This window comes from Sphaeramia orbicularis, chromosome 11 (assembly GCF_902148855.1).
Source record: "Sphaeramia orbicularis chromosome 11, fSphaOr1.1, whole genome shotgun sequence".
Lineage (NCBI taxonomy): Eukaryota > Metazoa > Chordata > Actinopteri > Kurtiformes > Apogonidae > Sphaeramia > Sphaeramia orbicularis.
The window spans coordinates 55,641,595-55,659,292 of record NC_043967.1 but is presented as its reverse complement, the minus strand read 5'-3'; the positions used below and the strand labels follow the sequence as shown (position 1 = coordinate 55,659,292).

Here is a 17,698-nt window from a genome sequence, read left to right as displayed (position 1 = left end):
CAGGATGGGGAAATTTAACAGGATGGTTTGGAAAATGAAAAGAGAACGCACTGATATTAAAATGACTTTGATCACAGACGTGTCACATGTTAATATAGATGCAGAAATAAGAACAGGAGCCGCTTAGAACCTGAAACCACACAAGAATAGAATAATTCTAATATGATGTGAACAGATGAGTGGATTCATTTGGTCTGACCTGGATCTGGGGTCGCAGATGTACGTCACTGTTGTGTTTTTGAGTCATTTTCATGTTTTATGTTATAAAATACAGAACTAGAAAAAAACAGAAATGAGAAATACAAGAACATTTACTCAAATATTTAAAGAAATAAATAATTTACAGGTTAGAAAATCTGTCGGAATATTCCAGTTTCACTTGGTCCTGAGTAGGGACGTAACGATTACTGGTATAATGATAAACCGCGGTAAAATTGCAGACAGTTAGTTTTACCGTTTAAATTCTAATTCTCATGATAACTGTTTGATTACCACACTTTTCTGGAGAAAACAGTTATGTAAAGATCTGCTTTTATGTCAAATATTTGAGTATAGTTTTAATGTATTACAATTTTAATTTTCTATTCCTAATATTTTAACCAATATTCACTTTTAAAGTCTTTGAAAAGGTTCGTTAAACATCTGTGTGTTATTTATGCAATAAATGATATACATTTTTCAAATTGGATTTTATATTTTTTGTGTTTTTGTCCTTTTGTGCTTTTATAGTAGGTTACAGTGAAAAATAATAGACAGTTGATATAGATGAAGTTGTGCGGAAAAAACAGATCCAAACATGGGTATAGTAAACATTTGTTTCTATAGTATATAAAGGCCAAATCAAAAGGACTGAAAAACGGACAAAATAGACTCAGACCACTAAGGGTTAATATTGGAATGTTTCTGACACAGAAGGGACATTGTGCCAATTATTTTATTTGTTTTGTTTTGTTTTGTTTTTTTTGTTTTTTTTAAAATCCAACTACGTTAAATTATTTCAGTGTGTGCATTAGTACTTGTTGAACATTTTGAGCACAATTTCAACAATATTGCAATAATAATGATAACCGTGATATGAAATTTTCATATGGTTACATCCCTAGTCCTGAGTCTAATTGACTTTTTTTTGTGCTTGACTGTTTAAAGCATGTGTAATTATATGTATGATATTAATACAGTGGAGTGATCTTATTCACATTCACTGGATTAAAGGATCTGAAACCACAAAATATTACAAATTAGCGTCACTTCATAGGAAACAGTTTTAACGATGTTCTGCCTCAATTTATTATTTCTACATGTGCGTTACAGCTCAGAGTAACAAACACAAAAACATTTAGTAACAGACAGAACGTTGGTAAAGTTTCATGTCATTTTCTTTAGACATTTCAGGTTATTCACTTTTTATTTTTAAAGGATAGTTTGTTAATGTAACTTTTTTCATAATTTAATGTTTGTTTTTTTCACTAAAACAAAGAGAAAAATTTGGAGTGATTCTTTTTAGGTTGTTGTGGTATTATTTTAGTGAGGTCAAACTGGACCACTGAACCAAAACGAGTTCGACATCCTCAACTGTTAATATTTTCGGTGTAGTTTTTGCACTTTGTAAATTTATCCTATGGGCCCGATTGGACCCTTTGGTGAATTTAGAAGAATGTTTTAGAAGATCGGATCAGATTGGATTTAGTCACAGGATTGGGCCAATCCGGACCCGGTTCTGGGGGTGGGGGTGGCGGTAAACACATGTCCCACCCCCTCAAATTAAAGTTTCCGAAGGTAGGGAAAAGGAAAATTAACTGCAGAACAGTTGGAGGATCAGAGGAATTCGTAAAACGACTCTAAGTTTCACTTTCACTTTCAGGTCCAGTAGTGATGCGTGAGTCGGACCCGCGGGGCTTTTGTGGAATTATTTGACCCGACCCGACCCGACCCTACCTGTGAGTAACCCTCTGATATGCGCATCACTAACGTACAGAACACACCCCCATACACCACCTGGACGGACCTGTCCATAGACCGGCTACAGCAGAGGTAAACATACGGCCCGTGGTCCAGAACCGGCCCACCAAAGGTTCTAATGTGTCCGCAGTCTGAATTTGGGAAGTACAAAAATGAAACTAAAGTTCTTCAGAGTCAGAAGTGTCAGAGTTGTTTTAGTTCAGGTTCCACATTCAGACCAACTGGGATCTACAGGAAAAGAACAGAATAAGAACCTAGAAATCATGACTCCAAATTTAAACCAAAATTTCATTGTAACAAGTCAGTATCGGATTGTTATTGGCAAATCTAATCCTAAAAAAACCTGGATCGGAAGACTTAGACTTGAACTTTAGTGTCATTTCAGTTGGTGACTTGAACTTGTACCAAAGTCATTTTTTGGTTGGTACCTGTACTTCTACTCAAGTGTAACTTCCCAGTATTTTATCCAACACTCATAGTCTGAGGCAGCAGTGTCGTGCACCTGTGATTCGCACAGTTAATTTTCAAAAAACATGGCCAAAAAAATGTTGCCCATCTTGCTCAAAGCCGTACTGATTATCATATATATCATATCATATATTGTTCTCTTACCTTGTCATGGCCTAATTTTGGCTAAATCCACCTATTTTTCGCAACAATGAGGCAAATCATCCATTAACTCTAGAGGGCTATGTACCAAGGTTATTATCGTTAACGAAAACTAACGAAATGACGAAAACTAGAATTGTAAAAACATTTTCGTTAACTGAAATAAATAAAAGCTATAAATAACAGAAAGAAACCATAACAAACTGAAACTGTATTGTGTGTTTACAAAACTAACTAAAACGGATAAAAATTATGGATCAAATTCCCTTCGTTTTCCCCTTTGTCAATGTCAGATTGATATGAAATCGATTTTTTTCGCTCTAGCAATTTTAGCTAGCAGCACCATATGACACTTCACAGTCCGTCGCTTCTCGTCGCTTGTGGTTTATAGTCGTCTTCTGGTCCGAACTCTACCTGGAAACATGGAGACTAAAGCAGCAGAGTCCTGTCTGGGATTGATTTGAATATGACAACGAGGAACAGGAAAGACATGAAAAAACTAAACTAAAACTAAGCATTTAGAAAAAAACTGAAAACTAACCAAAACTAGCAAACCTGCTCTAAAAACAAATTAAAACTAACGGAATTAGAGAAAAAAAGTCAAAACTAAATAAAACTAAACTCTAATGAAAAATCCAAAACTATTATAACGTTGGCTCTTACCATGTTACGGCCTAATTTTGGCTAAATCCATCTATTTTTTGCAAAAATGAAGCGAATCATCCATTAACTCAGGAGGGCTGTGCACGCACATCACTTTTACACCTGCCAGAAAATTACACACCCTGTTTTTGTTTGTTTGTTTGTTTGTTTTGTTTTTTCCACCCCCTGTTCCTCCATTCCTGCCTCATACCCTGAAAACACTGGTGATAAATGCTGTGAGTCTTCTCATATTTCCACGTGTCATTGGTTCGTTATGGTGCGTTTGTGCAGCAGATCCTCAGTTCATTGGTTGGTTTCAGTATTTGGCCTGAATTCAAGGCTAATGAATGCACAGGTTGGGTCTGAAAACCCACCACAGTAAAGGCTGTAGAACAGGGGTGTCAAACATGCGTCCCGGGGGCCAAACGCGGCCCACAAAGGGTCCAATCTGACTCCTGGGATGAATTTGAACTCCACAGTCAAGGCTGTGGAACTCATTTTAGTTCAGGTTCCACACACAGACCAATATGATGTCAAGAAAAATAATAGCATAATAACCTAAAAAAAAAACCTCAATGTTTTGTTCTCGGTTTGGTGTGAAAAAAATATTACATTATGCTGATAAACTTTACATTTTTGTCTGTTTTAGTGCAAAAAATAACATTAGATTATGAAAATATTTACATTTGCAAACTCTCCTGTACCAATAAAATGTGAATAAACTGAACAAATATGACCAACCTGAAATGTCTAAAAAAAATTCAGTTCAGTTTGAACTCTTTTCTTCCTGTTCCTCAGTGTTTAGTGTCTTTGTAGATCTGATCCAGAATGCACATGGACAAATGAGAAGCTGAGGCAGAATATTGTTAAAATTACACTTATTTTTCTTAAGAAGTTTTAGTGTTTTCAGGTTATTCACATCTTTTTTTGTTTGGATAGTTTATAAAAGTAAGTATTTGCATAATTTAATGGGATTTTTTGCAATAAAACAAAGACAAAAATTTGGAGTTGTCATTATTTATAGCTTATTCTGTTATTATTTCACTGGTTCGACCCACTGCAGATCAAATTTAGTTGAATGTGGAACCTGGACTTAAATGAGTTTGACAGCCCTGCTGTAAAAGAACTCATATATACTGTACATCAGAAAAGTAGGAAAGTCACTGCTGCTGCTTGACTCCATTTTCTCTTTTAACGACTTCCATTTAAGGTTGAATCGGTGCATATTTGTTGTTTTTGAAGTGAGACAATGTAGACAAACCATCCAAGGCCAGGCCTCAAAAATAACTAATTTACTCCTTTTTTTTGGACTGAAAACAGGTTTAACTCGAACATCATATAAAGGTTAAATATTCCCTTCAATGTACTTATAAAGTCGGAGATAATGGAGCCGAAGGTCAGCTGGACGGGAACATCATGTACCGAAATGTACGATCAGGACGGACGCTACCAAACACGACATACTGAAAATAAACTGGTATATAAATGTTTGATGTGGAAGCGGACGTCCAGACTCTGGTTCATCTGGTCCTACATAATCCCAGTCACTGACCTACATGTCTATATTTGTTCCTTGAAGTCGTATTCAGTTATTCCCCTTAAGTCTGTCGTCTGTGTTTGTATCTTTTCTCTGTGTATCTTTATATTTGAGCGGTCGTCCAATCGGAGGTCACCATCATGTGAAATCTGCTCTGAGGCTCAGAGTCAAACAGTGAAATAAATGGAACTTCGAGTCGGCGACTGGAAACAACCGAGCCTTAACTGACTAAATTTTCAGGGATTTTTAGGCGGAAACAAACCACACAGATTACCATAAAGGATTTTACAAGGTAAATAAGTTGCCGGTAATAAAAGTTCCTGGGAATGTCGGTGTAAAAGGAGCAAAACTTTAGAGGTTTTGAATGAAAATACTGAAATGACGTGATGACGTGGCAGAACCGCTAAGTGGAATCGAACAGACTAATGGTTCCAAAGTATGGAGTCAATAGGAGTGGAGTCATGTGATTCCCGCCTGGTCAAGAATGCAGCCCTCTGTTTACGTAACAAGTCTGTGTGTTTATTAGAATTTATTAAAGAGCATATTCTGAAAAGAGTCTGGACGTTGTTGAACATGTGCTGAATACGATTAAAAGAAATTTGCCTGGAAACGACCGAACCTTGACTGACTCAATTTTCAGGGATTTTGAGGTGAATTATTTTACCAAGTAAATAAGTTCCTGGTAATAACAGTTCCTGGGAATGTGGGTGTAAAAGGAGCTAAACTTTAGAGGTTTTTGAACGAAAATACAGAAATGATGAATTGATGTCGCAGAACTGGTAAGTGGAATCGTTAAGCCTGGACGTTGTTGAACTTAAGCTGAATACGGTCAAAGGAAGTTGAGTCGACTGAGCCTTAAATGACTAAATTTTCAGGGATTTTGAGGTGAATTATTTTACCAGGTAAGTTCCTGGTAATAAAAGTTCCTGGGAATGTTGGTGGAAAAGGAGCTAAACTTTAGAGGTTTTTGAACGAAAATACGGAAATGATGAAATGATGTCTCGGAATCGTTAAGCCTGGAAGTTTTTGAACTTACACTGAATACGGTCAAAGGAAATTCAGTCGACCGAGCCTTAAATGACTAAATTTTCAGGGATTTTTAGGTGGAAACAAACCACACAGATTACCATAAAGGATTTTACCAGGTAAATAAGTTCCCAGTAATAAAAGTTCCATTGAATGTCGGTGTAACAGGGGCTAAACTTTCAAGCTTTTCTGCGATGACGTGGCAGAACCGCTAAGTGGAATCGAACAGACTAATGGTTCCAAAGCATGGAGCCAATGGGAGTGGAGTCATGTGATTCCCACCTGGTCAAGAAAGTGTTGACCTGTTTACGTTACAAATCTGTGTGTTTGTATGAATTTATTAAAGAGCATATTCTGAAAACAGCCTGGATGTTGTTCAACATGTGCTGAATACGATTAAAGGAAATTTAACTTCGAGTTGGCGACTGGAAACAACTGAAACTTGACTGACTCAGTTTTCAGGGATTTTTAGGTCAATTATTTTACCAAGTAAATTAGTTCCCAGTAATAAAAGTTCCTGGGAATGTTGGTGGAAAAGGGGCTAAACCGGTGGTTCCCAACCTTTTTTGTCTTGTGACCCCATTTTAATATCACAAATTTCTGGTGACCCCAGATGTTCAAAACAGACATTTTTTGGCTAAAATTAACTTGTTTTTGATCCTGTAATAGTTTGCTATAATATGTTGCAAATAAATTTTAGTTTTAGGCAACATTTAGGCTATATAATGTAAATTTTTATTACTAAGTTATAATTTTTTATCAATTACTAGAAATTTCAGGTGACCCCATTTGAATTCCAGGCGACCCCACGTGGGGTCCCGACCCAAGGTTGAAAAACACTGGGCTAAACTTTCCAGGTTTTGTGTGTGATGTGGCAGAACCACTAAGTGTGATTCCCACCTGGTCAAGAACGCAGCGCTCTGTTTACGTAACCAAACTGCCCAAGAATAAGCCGATCGACCCCGGCAAGTATGTTATTAAAAAGACATAAATGGAGGCGTCGGATCAGCGGCGAAGCAGGTGAAAGGCCGCCGTCCGAAGCCCAGATCTGGAGCGAGGAGACGGCGAAGCGCTGGACCAAAGCCGGAGCTGAATGAAGGCTTTGTCCGCATGCAGAGCAGAGAGTGTGTGTGTGAGAAAGTGAAGTGTGTGAAAGAAAGAGGGACAAAGCGAACAAAATAGAGTGAGAAAGAGACGGCGAGACAAAGAAACACAGAGAGAGAGAGAGAGAGAGAGAGAGTTTGGTGTTTCTCAGTGTGGAGCTTAAACAAGCAGTACAGGATGTGCAGCCAAACTATTTTCTCTGCTTGGCTGCAGATTCCCTGTGTGTGTGTGTGTGTGTGTGTGTGTGTGTGTGAGAGTGTTGTGTAGTGGAGTGTAGTGTTGCGTAGTGGAGGGGGCTGATGGGATGTCACTTGTTCTCTTTACTATCACAAGTGGTAGGAACACACACGCACACACACACACACACACACACACACACACACACACACACACACACACACACACACACACACACAGTACACTGACTGGAACTACTGTACTGTCAATCTGGACCCAAACAGTTCACAGTGTTTTTACAGCTGAAGCTTTGAATGGTTGGTTTTTGAGTTCAACGGCCCATAGGCACTGTCTGCAGCGTTGTCCTTGTTGTTGGCGTTGTCGTTGTTTTCATCGTTGTCTTTATTGTTGTCTTCCTCGTTGACTTCGTTGTTGTCTTTATTGTTTTTATTGTTGTTGTCCTTGTTGTCATCTTCCTCGTTGTCTCTGTCATTGCCTTTATCATTGTCTTCGTTGTTGTCTTCGTTGTGGTCTTTATTGTTGTCCTTGTTGTTGTCTTTGTTGTTGTTGTCCTTGTTGTCATCTTTGTCTTCCTTGTTGTCTCTGCCATCGCCTTTATCATTGTCTTCATTGTCTTCATTGTTGTCTTTGTTGTTGTCTTTGTTGTTGTTGTCCTTTTTGTCATTTTCGTCTTTGTCTTCGTCATTGTCTCTGTCATTGCCTTTATCATCGTCTTCATTGTTGTCTTCGTCATTGTCTTTATTGTTGTCCTTGTTGTTGTTGTCCTTGTTGTCATCTTCATCTTTGTCTTCTTCGTTGTCTCTGTCATTGCCTTTATCATTGTCTTCGTTGTTGTCTTCGTCATTGTCTTTATTGTTGTCCTTGTTGTTGTTGTCCTTGTCATCTTCGTCTTTGTCTTGGTCGTTGTCTCTGTCATTTCCTTTGTCATTGTCTTCGTTGTTGTCTTCCTCATCGGCTTTGTCGCCGTCCTTGTTTTCGTCTTCGTTGTTGTCTTCGTTAGCTAACGTTAGCTAACACATAAATCTGCGGCTCCAGACCACAGGACTGGAACATAGAGACAGAACCTGACAACCTCACACATTCAACTGGTTTGGCTTCATATAGTACACACGCTGACGGACAGGGGCACTGGAAACACTTTTGTCATTGTAATAGAGCTGCACAATACTGGAAAAAACTGACAATGCAATTTTTTTTAACCCTAGGTTATATATTACGATATGAAAAACTACTCAGGAGGATGTAACAGCTGTGTGGCGCCGATGTAATTAGTTGTGTTTCCTGTCGTGTCGACACAGAACACGTGTTTCAGTTTCAGCCTTCTAGTAGCCGAAATATTTCCAGTTACTGACGTTGCTTTTCTTTGTGGCACCTAGTCTTCATTTTCGGCAATTTTCTCTTGTTCGTTGCTCATTTTTAAATACAGGGTCTGCACATCCGTCACTTCCCCCCCAGGCCACGCCCCTCTCAGTCAGACTGAGTGTCTTAAACCAACCTGTTCAACATGACAGTATAGCAGTAAACACAGCCAGAGAAAAGGATCATGGGAAATCTGAAATGAAATGAAGGACAGTTGGACTGGACATGGATCTGTACCAGCTACCAGAGAACAAGTGGTCCATGAACACTGACATGTGGACACAAATGGAGGATCCAGACCTGATCCAGGGGGGAGGGGGTCAGCGCTATTTGGACCTGAAACTAATATACATGGTTTCATCAGGACTGACAACCAGGGTCCAAAACTAGGACCAGAACCAGCTGATCCAAAGGCTCCAAAACTAGGGCCCAGAACCAGCTGATCCAAAGGCTCCAAAACTAGGGCCCAGAACCAGCTGATCCAAAGGCTCCAAAACTAGGCCCAGAACCAGCTGATCCAAAGGCTCCAAAACTAGGGCCCAGAACCAGCTGATCCAAAGGCTCCAAAACTAGGGCCCAGAACCAGCTGATCCAAAGGCTCCAAAACTAGGACCAGAACCAGCTGATCCAAAGGCTCCAAAACTAGGACCAGAACCAGCTGATCCAAAGGGTCTAAAACTAGGGCCCAGAACCAGCTGATCCAAAGGGTCTAAAACTAGGGCCCAGAACCAGCTGATCCAAAGGCTCCAAAACTAGGACCAGAACCAGCTGATCCAAAGGGTCTAAAACTAGGGCCCAGAACCAGCTGATCCAAAGGGTCTAAAACTAGGGCCCAGAACCAGCTGATCCAAAGGCTCCAAAACTAGGGCCCAGAACCAGCTGATCCAAAGGGTCCAAAACTAGGACCAGAACCAGCTGATCCAAAGGTCATTTCCAGCAGACCGTGGACTGACCCCAGTGAATATATGCATGATCTACTGGGACTGAGCAGATTTACTGAGTCTAGTTCAGATCCAGTCCTTTATCCAACACAGATACTACTGCTGTGGACCAGCAGGGCACCACTGCATTCTGGGAAATTAGCAGATTTACACCACCTGGTTTAAATTAACACATTATTCTGATAATATTAGGGCTTTAGTGTCTGAATATGACAACTTTAATCTCATAAACAAATGACATTTATGTTAAATTATGAGTTTTTTTATAACTACGACTTTATTCTCAGAACATTGTGATTCTTTTTGTATTTGACTTTATTCTCATAAAATTCCAGGTTTTATCTCCATATTTTCTGACTTTCTTCTGGTAGTGCCCAGTGTTTTTCTTTTCTTCTGTGGTCCTAATACTCCGTCGTAGCTTTATTCTCCAGTTCCTCCGTATTTGTAAAACTAGGTTGGCCTCAGTTTCAGTTAGTTTACTAATCATGTAGGAGCACAAGGTTCACAATCACAAACTGAAGACAAAAACCAGGAAAGATCTGATCATGAAACCAAGAGCTGCACTAAGAAGGACCGTTAGCCAAAACAACAGGTCATTTCAGGTCTGATTGGACCCAAAAATACAGCATCAGTGAATGTTAGCTGACACCAAACAGGATCCACAGATCTAGGTTTGGTTTCCTGGATTTGTGGATCCATCTCCTTCTCTTTTCTTTGTCTTTGGGTGTCTGTAAACGATAGCTCCCACTGCTTTAACAACCTGAAAATACAACCAACCAACAACAGCTCTGCCCCATTTTGGATTCAGTATTGTTCTTCAGTTCAGACAGTACTGAAGCCAGCACTGTCACTCATCTGCCTCTGTCTGACACTCAGTGGGCGGAACCACTGTGACTTCCGCTAGCGCTGACATCACGTGCATACTGTCTATATTGTTACCAGTGACTCACTCCATGTGCAGGGGGCGTGGTCTGCTTCTGCAAACTGATTAAGAATGACTGTGATTGGTGGATGGCTGCGCCCAGTGTGTGTCAGGTACCCAGGATGAACTTAGACGAGAACATGTTGAGTTCATTTACCTCGTACATCGCAGGACTTGGCGACGTGACTACTGCGCACATGTACATTGCGATATGCTGACGCTCAAACGTTATATTTGTAACAAAACAGGCGAGAGGAAAAGGCTGAGATCCACTTTCTTCCGGAACTTGTTTCTTTTTCTTTTTTACTCCGTTCTGTCGGTTTTCTTTCTTTGCAAACATCGACTGCTTTTTTTAGCGTCTAATTCAAGGGACGGTGTTTGAAAGGGAGCCATTTGGCAGCGCCGACACATTTACAGTACAGTCGACTCATGTACTTTATCCCTCAGCTTTGCCAACACCTTTTTATACTTTGTCGCGCCACCAAAGATGAGATGGAACATCATGAGCCTTTTCACCACCTCATGGTGTTAAAATTAAACCTCTGGTGTGGCCACAGCTTTTCCACTCAGCTGTAAATGCAGAACTCGCCCAAGAGGTTTAGTTTTTTTTTTCCTCTTCTTCTTCTTCAGTGTCTCGGTGACTTATGGGTAAAAAAGGAGCAGGTGGAATATAATTCAACAAACCCAAGAGGCACAAATAAAAAAAGTCAAGTTGGAGTCGAGTCAGTGAATCTGTGGATTTTTTTTTATGTAGGATTTACATCGGATTTAGCAGTGTTCTCTCTGGGTTCCACAAAAAAAAAACAAAAAAAAAAAAAACAAGACCTTGAGACCAGGTTTGGGCAATAAAATAATAATAATCCAACATGCAGTCAGCCTGATTTACATACTTTAGACTTATGTTAACATTTGTGCTTCATTATAAATTTCCAGTGGGACAAATTAGGCGTACATTTTGGAAAAAGTGGTGAAATTCTGATTCGGATCATGGATTGTGATCTCTCGGTCAGTTCCTCAAGATGATAACACATAATTTTTCTGGTTTTTATGGCTGCACGGAGCCAAAAACTTATAATAAACTGAGCTCAAATTGAAGACAAGTCCATAAATCTGCAACGAAACTTGGAGAAGAAATATCACCCTAAAAGAAAACAAGACAATAAATCATAATTAAGCAGATAAATAGTAAGAGCCTTCAAATCCATTCATTTCAACATGTGGCGAACATATTAATCAGATTGTGTTTTTCATATCACTGTTAGTTTTGGTGTAAACATATTATTTCATTACACTTATTTATCAGATCTTTTACATTTTAGATGATATTCTGTTATGTTTAAGAAAATCACACATCACCAGTAAACTGAGAAAATCTGAGTTTTAGTTTCATGTCATTTTTTCTTTGACAGAAAAACATGTTTCACAAACTTTGCAGATTAAAGACACTAAAATCAACATTTTAGATGAGAAAGACGATAACGAAATCACTAAATAAGGACTGATTTATGGTCATTTTTCATTGTCTGAAGTTGAAAATTAAAGAAACAAAAAGCATAGTTATCATTTATATTTGATAATATTTGGCTTCACCATCATTAAACCTCCAAATATCCCTGTATGCAGATGATATTCTGTTCTATATAAGAAAACCACACATCACCGCATCAGCATCTCAAGGTTCAAAGTGTTTATTGTCATATTCACAGTGACTAAACAATACGATGAAATACTTGTTTTGCTGTCCACAGAATCTCAAATATGAAAAAAGACATGTATAAATTGATAAATAGTGATAAAATTCATGGATTGCGACCTTTCGCTTAGTTCTTCTACATGATAACACATCATTTTTCTGGTTTTAGTGGCTGCACACAGCCAAAAATATAAAATAAACTCAACTTAAATTGAAGACAAGTCAATAAATCTGCAACGAAACAACCAAAAACAAGACAATAAATAATAATTAAGCCGATAAATAATGACCGAATCCTTAAAATCCATTCATTTCAACATGTTGCGAACATGTTGGCTGTCAGTTTTGCTGTAAACGTGTTATTTCATTACACTTATTTAACGACTCTTTTACTTTTTATATGATATTTGATTATATTTAAGAAAATCACACATCACCAGTAATCTGAGGAAAATTTAGGTTTTAGTTTCATATCATTTTTTCTTCATCAGCAAAACATGTTTGACAAACTCTGCAGATTAACAACACTAAAATCAACACCTTAGATGAAAAAGACGATAACAAAATCACTCAGACTCATTGTCTGAAGTTGAAACTTAAAGAAACGAAGCATAGTTACCGTTTATATTTGATAATATTTGGCCTCACCCTCCTTAAACCTCCAAATATCCCTATATGCAGATGATATGCTGTTATACTGTATATAAGAAAACCACACATCACCACATCAGTAATCTCAAGATTTAAAGCGATGAGGAAACAATACAATGAAATACTTGTTTTACTGTCCACAGAATGCCAAATATGAAAAAAGACAAGTATAAATAGATAAATAATAATACAATTCCTGGATTGCTATCTTTTGGTCAGTTCTTCTTCATGATAATGCATAATTTTCCTGGTTTTAGTGGCTGAACGGAGCCAAAAATATAAAATAAACTCAACTTAATTTGAAGACGAGTCAATACATCTGTAGCGAAACAACCAAGAAAAGGACAATAAATAATAATTAACCCGATAAATAATGACGAAATCCTTAAAATCCATTCATTTCAACATGTTGCGAACATATTGGCTGTCAGTTTTGCTGTAAACATATTATTTCATTACACTTATTTAACGAGTCTTTTACAGCCGTCCAGGTTTAATTCATTATTTTATTTAATTTTTTTATATATAAAACCCTTTTGTCTGGTTTCTTTTCTTTTTTCCTCGAGGGAAGAGCGAGCATTTATCTCAACAGACGACTGAAAAAGAAACCTGACATCTACCTGTCGACGCGACCGCTCGCTCCTCCATGAAAGCGACGAAGACGAAATGAAAAGAAAAAGGGAAGTGAGCGTGTCAGGCTTCAGGTTGGCATGTGAGCGATGAAAAGGCCGCCGTTTGTCACCAGAAATTATTGATGTACAAACAAATAGACGCCGCGGGAGGACGCAGGAGTTTGGGAGGCTTTTGAAAGAGGAATCAAAGAGGAGGAGGAGGGGAGGGGGGGTGATGAAGGACCGAGAGAGAGGAGGACGGAGGGATGACGGATGAAAGGAAACCAAATCACACAAGGCGACCATTAGACTCTTATTGTCTCGTTTCTCTTCGCTCGTTCTTCGTTCTCTCTCTTTTGTTTTTTTTTTTCTCTTAACTTCATTTTTTTTCTTTCTCGCTCTCATCATTCCTCTTTTTCCGTCTCCCTCCGTCTTCCTTTCGGTTGTTTTCATTAGTCTTATGTTTTCAGTTTGTCTGTCCGATCTTTATTTATGAAGAAGCTTCCAAAAAAAAAAGAAAAAAAAAAAAGTAAAACGAGACAAGAAGGTTTTTTAAATTAGTGAATGGACTAAAGTGAAGTCTAGATGGATTTGGGTTGTGGGTGTGAAATTATGGGATGGACTTGAAGATGAGTTGAAGTCGTTCACTTTTTTTTTTTGACAAAGCTTAAAAATGCCTTCAGTCTAAAATCCTTCAGTTGAGAATACAAATATTTATGTAAAAATACTGATTCATACTCTCTATTCAAGCAAAAATACAAAAGGAGAATAAAAATAAAGTGCTTTTAGTGGTTGGTTTTAGTCGTTCTGGTCAAAATGGAACAGGAAATTAATAATAAATCACGTCAAAATTAATACAACTGGTTTTTGAGCCTGTTTTGTAAATGTAAGAAGGAGAAAGTCTGGATATTTGTGTTAAAATGTAGGAATAAAAAGGGAAAAAAAATGTATGTACAGATTAAATGACTTCAAAAACAAATTTATCACAATTTAACATTAACAGAAGAAAAAAAAAACAAAAACAAAGAAAAAACTGTGTAAAATGTCGATGTTTCTTAGGTTTTATATGTAAACATTAGAAGTAGAAAGTGCAGATATTTGTATTAAAATGTAGGGACTGAAAGGACAAAACATATGTATAGATGAAAACAAACTAAACTGAAAACACTCACATACTGTTCAATAAGAAATGTAACACAATTTAACATTAACAGCAACAAAAAAGAACCAAAAATAAAGAAAAAACTCTAAAATGTTGATGTTTTTCAGGTTTTATATGTAAATTTTATTCAGAAGTACAAATATTTATGTAAAAATACTGATTCATATTCTGTATTCAAGTAAAAATACAAAAGGAGAATTAAAATGAAGTGCTTTTAGTGGTTGGTTTTAGTCGTTTCTGGTCAAAATGGAACAAAAAACTAATAATAAATCACCTTAACATTAATAAAACTGGTTATTGAGCCTGTTTTGTAAATGTAAGAAGGAGAAAGTCTGGATATTTGTGTTAAATGAAGGAATAAAAAGGAAAAAACATATGTACAGATGAAACACAAACAAAACTTAAAACACTCACATACTGTTCAATAAGAAATGTAACAATTTAACATTAACAGCAGTAAAAAAAAAACAACAACCAAAAATAATGGGGGAAAATGTGTAAAATGTTAGTGTTTCTCAGGTTTTATATGTAAATTTCATTTAGAAGTACAAATATTTATGTAAAAATACAAAAGGAAAATAAAAATAAAGTGTTTTTAGTGGTTGGTTTTAGTCGTTCTGGTTAAAACGGAACAAAAAGTTAATAATAAATCACCTCAACATTAATACAACTGGTTTTTGAGCCTGTTTTGTAAATGTAAGAAGGAGAAAGTCTGGATATTTGTGTTAAAGTACAGGAATAAAAAAAACAAATGTACATATACATGAAAAAAACAAATGAAAACTTCCCAGACTGTCCGATAACAAATTTAACACAATTCAATATTAAAAGAAGCAAAAACAAACAAATAAATAGGAGTGAAATGTTGTTTCGGAGCTTTTTTGATGCAGGAGGTTTGATAATTAAAGTCTGTTTATTCACTGAGCAGCGTTTGATGGTCGGATGGCGCCAAAAAATTATTAATAAACACAGTTTCACAATGAAAGTTTTCAGTTTGAATTAAAAAAACAGTTTTTATTCAATGTCTTTGTGTCTTCAGGTGAAGTAGAATACGATTTAGACAAAGAGTGGATGTTTTTTCTCCATAAACGAATGGACTAAATAAACCAAAAAACAGATTAAAAAGGACGTTCATACATTAAATAGATGGAAAATGAAGAGTATATAAAGTGTGACGGCCCCGCCGGGTTGTGACAAAAGGAAAAGTCCAACATTTTCATCTTACATCTATAACAGAATCCTCATCTTTGTTTATGGATTCCCTTCTGCTCTTCTACAGTCATAACATTGTGTAACATGAGCTAGCGTTAGCTTAGAAAGGTCTGGAACTTACTAATTTCTGCGCATGTCGAGCTGGAGTAAAATCGGTCAAAACATCATCACATGTTTTTATGCAAATCACTCAACTCTCGTAAAACTTTGAGTTAAAACCCAACTATTATTACTGCGTATACGGGCCACATAAGAAAATAAAAACACGTCACTACAAGAGTAATGTCATAAAATATTGCGTTAAAACCTGTAATTTTATGAGAATACTGTTGTCATATTTCAGGAATAAAGCCACAATATTACGAGAATAGCGTAATTTAAAAACAGGTGGAAAAAAAAATCATAATTTATGATGAATTTACGAGAATTAAGTCATACCCACTCGTTGCATTAAAAAAAAAAAAAAAGAATTTCGCATTTTATGATACAAGATTTTGTGACACACAAAGTATACACCCCCCCCCCCACACCCCCCCCAGAATCGATGGTGACCCCCATACCAACCCAACCTGGATCTCAAAATGCGAAAACCACTAATAAAAACAAACACACAATTAAAGATGGAAATGAATATAATTTACGGATATAAACAGACATGTGACCAGGACAGTCAGACAGTTATAACGTAAACACAAATCTGACTTTTTTTTTTTTTTTTCTTTTTTACCTGTATCTGATCTGTTACAGTTTGAACAGTGCTGATCTGACCCAGACCACTTTCATATGTGGTCCTAAATCTGACCCGGACCACTTTCATATGTGGTCCTAAATGTGGTCCTAAATCTGACCCAGATCTGATCTTTTCCTTTGTGACTTCAGTCTGAACGTCCAGGTCGCATTTATCCGACCTTTACGTCATTGAAATGCGACAAACGTCCCAGTTGTGCGTCCTGAGGGGCGTGGTCTGTGTGTAGTGCAGCTGTCGTGTACACTTTTTGTGTAATGTTAAATTTGTTTATTTTTGCAAACGGAAATCTGAAATCAATAAAAACAGTTGATTACAAAAAAAATCTACATAGTGCGTTAACACCTGCTGTGTGGACGTAGTGTGAACGTCAGCTGACTGTACCTCTGACCTTTGACCCCAAACCCTGCTGTGGTCTTTTTTCATGTTTGTGTTTTTGCTTGGACCTGAACAGGACCGGAGCCGTCCAGACGTGCCATGCTGCTCTGTGGGCTCAGATCACGCTCTCGTCAGTGTTGGGGTTGAACTGATCCCAGATCTGATGTTCCGCAGACACGCCGTGGACGCGCGTCTCACATTCAACTCGCACTCGTTCCGTGGTTCATTTCCTATTTTCATTCACAGACAAATTGAAAATGGTAAAAGTCAAATAACGGTTGTTTTTTTGGCGTCAGATTCATAAACTAACGACGGAACTGGAAATTATGTTTGGGTTAGTTTCTTATTTTGGTCGATTTTCAGCTGAAATGAAAAACAGATGCACAGACTTCCACCTCAGCTTCATCCTGCTCTTCATCATCGTCCTCCTCTTCCTCTTCATCCACCTCTCTCTCCTCATCCTCTTCTTCATCCACCTCTTGTTTCTCGTCATTTTCTTCCTCCTTATCCCCCTCTTCATGTCTCTCCTCATCCTCCTTCCTCTTCATCCTCCTCTTTGCACTTCTCTGCATCCTCATCCTCCTTTCTCATCTTCCTCTTCATCCTTCTCTTCCTCCTCTTCCTCCTCTTCCTGCTCCTGCTCCTCATCTTCATCTTTCTCTTTATCCTCTTCATCATCCTCATCCTCCTCATCTTCCTCTTCATCCTTCTCTTCCTCCTCATCCTCCTGTTCGTCTTTCTCTTCATCCTCAGTATCCTCTTCCTCTTCATCCTTTTCCTCCTCTTCCTTTTCATCTTCATCTTCCTCCTCATCCACCTCATCTTCCTCATCCTCCTCTTCATCCTTCTCCTCATCCTCATCTTTGTCTTTCTCTTTAGATTCTTCATCCTCCTCTTCCTCTTCATCTTTCTCTTCCTCTTCATCCTCCCGTTCGTCTTTCTCTTCATC

General features: G+C 37.8%; 1 protein-coding gene and 1 long non-coding RNA gene across 2 annotated transcripts in view; one reads left to right on the top strand and one right to left on the bottom strand.

Annotated features, from left to right (window-relative positions):
• The window catches only part of LOC115428584 (zinc fingers and homeoboxes protein 2-like), a 170,058-nt gene that overhangs the window by 91,529 nt on the left and 60,831 nt on the right, over nt 1–17,698 (top strand). The window contains 1 exon segment of the mRNA XM_030147710.1: nt 1,862–1,937. The gene's annotated coding sequence lies outside the window, so the exon portion shown is untranslated.
• The window catches only part of LOC115428587 (uncharacterized), a 9,295-nt gene continuing 5,313 nt past the window's right edge, over nt 13,717–17,698 (bottom strand). Inside the window, exons 2-3 of the long non-coding RNA XR_003936652.1 lie at nt 16,191–16,195; nt 13,717–13,727 (exon numbers count right to left, since the gene is read on the bottom strand). This is a non-coding gene — a long non-coding RNA (uncharacterized LOC115428587). The remainder of the gene's footprint in view (nt 13,728–16,190; nt 16,196–17,698) is intronic.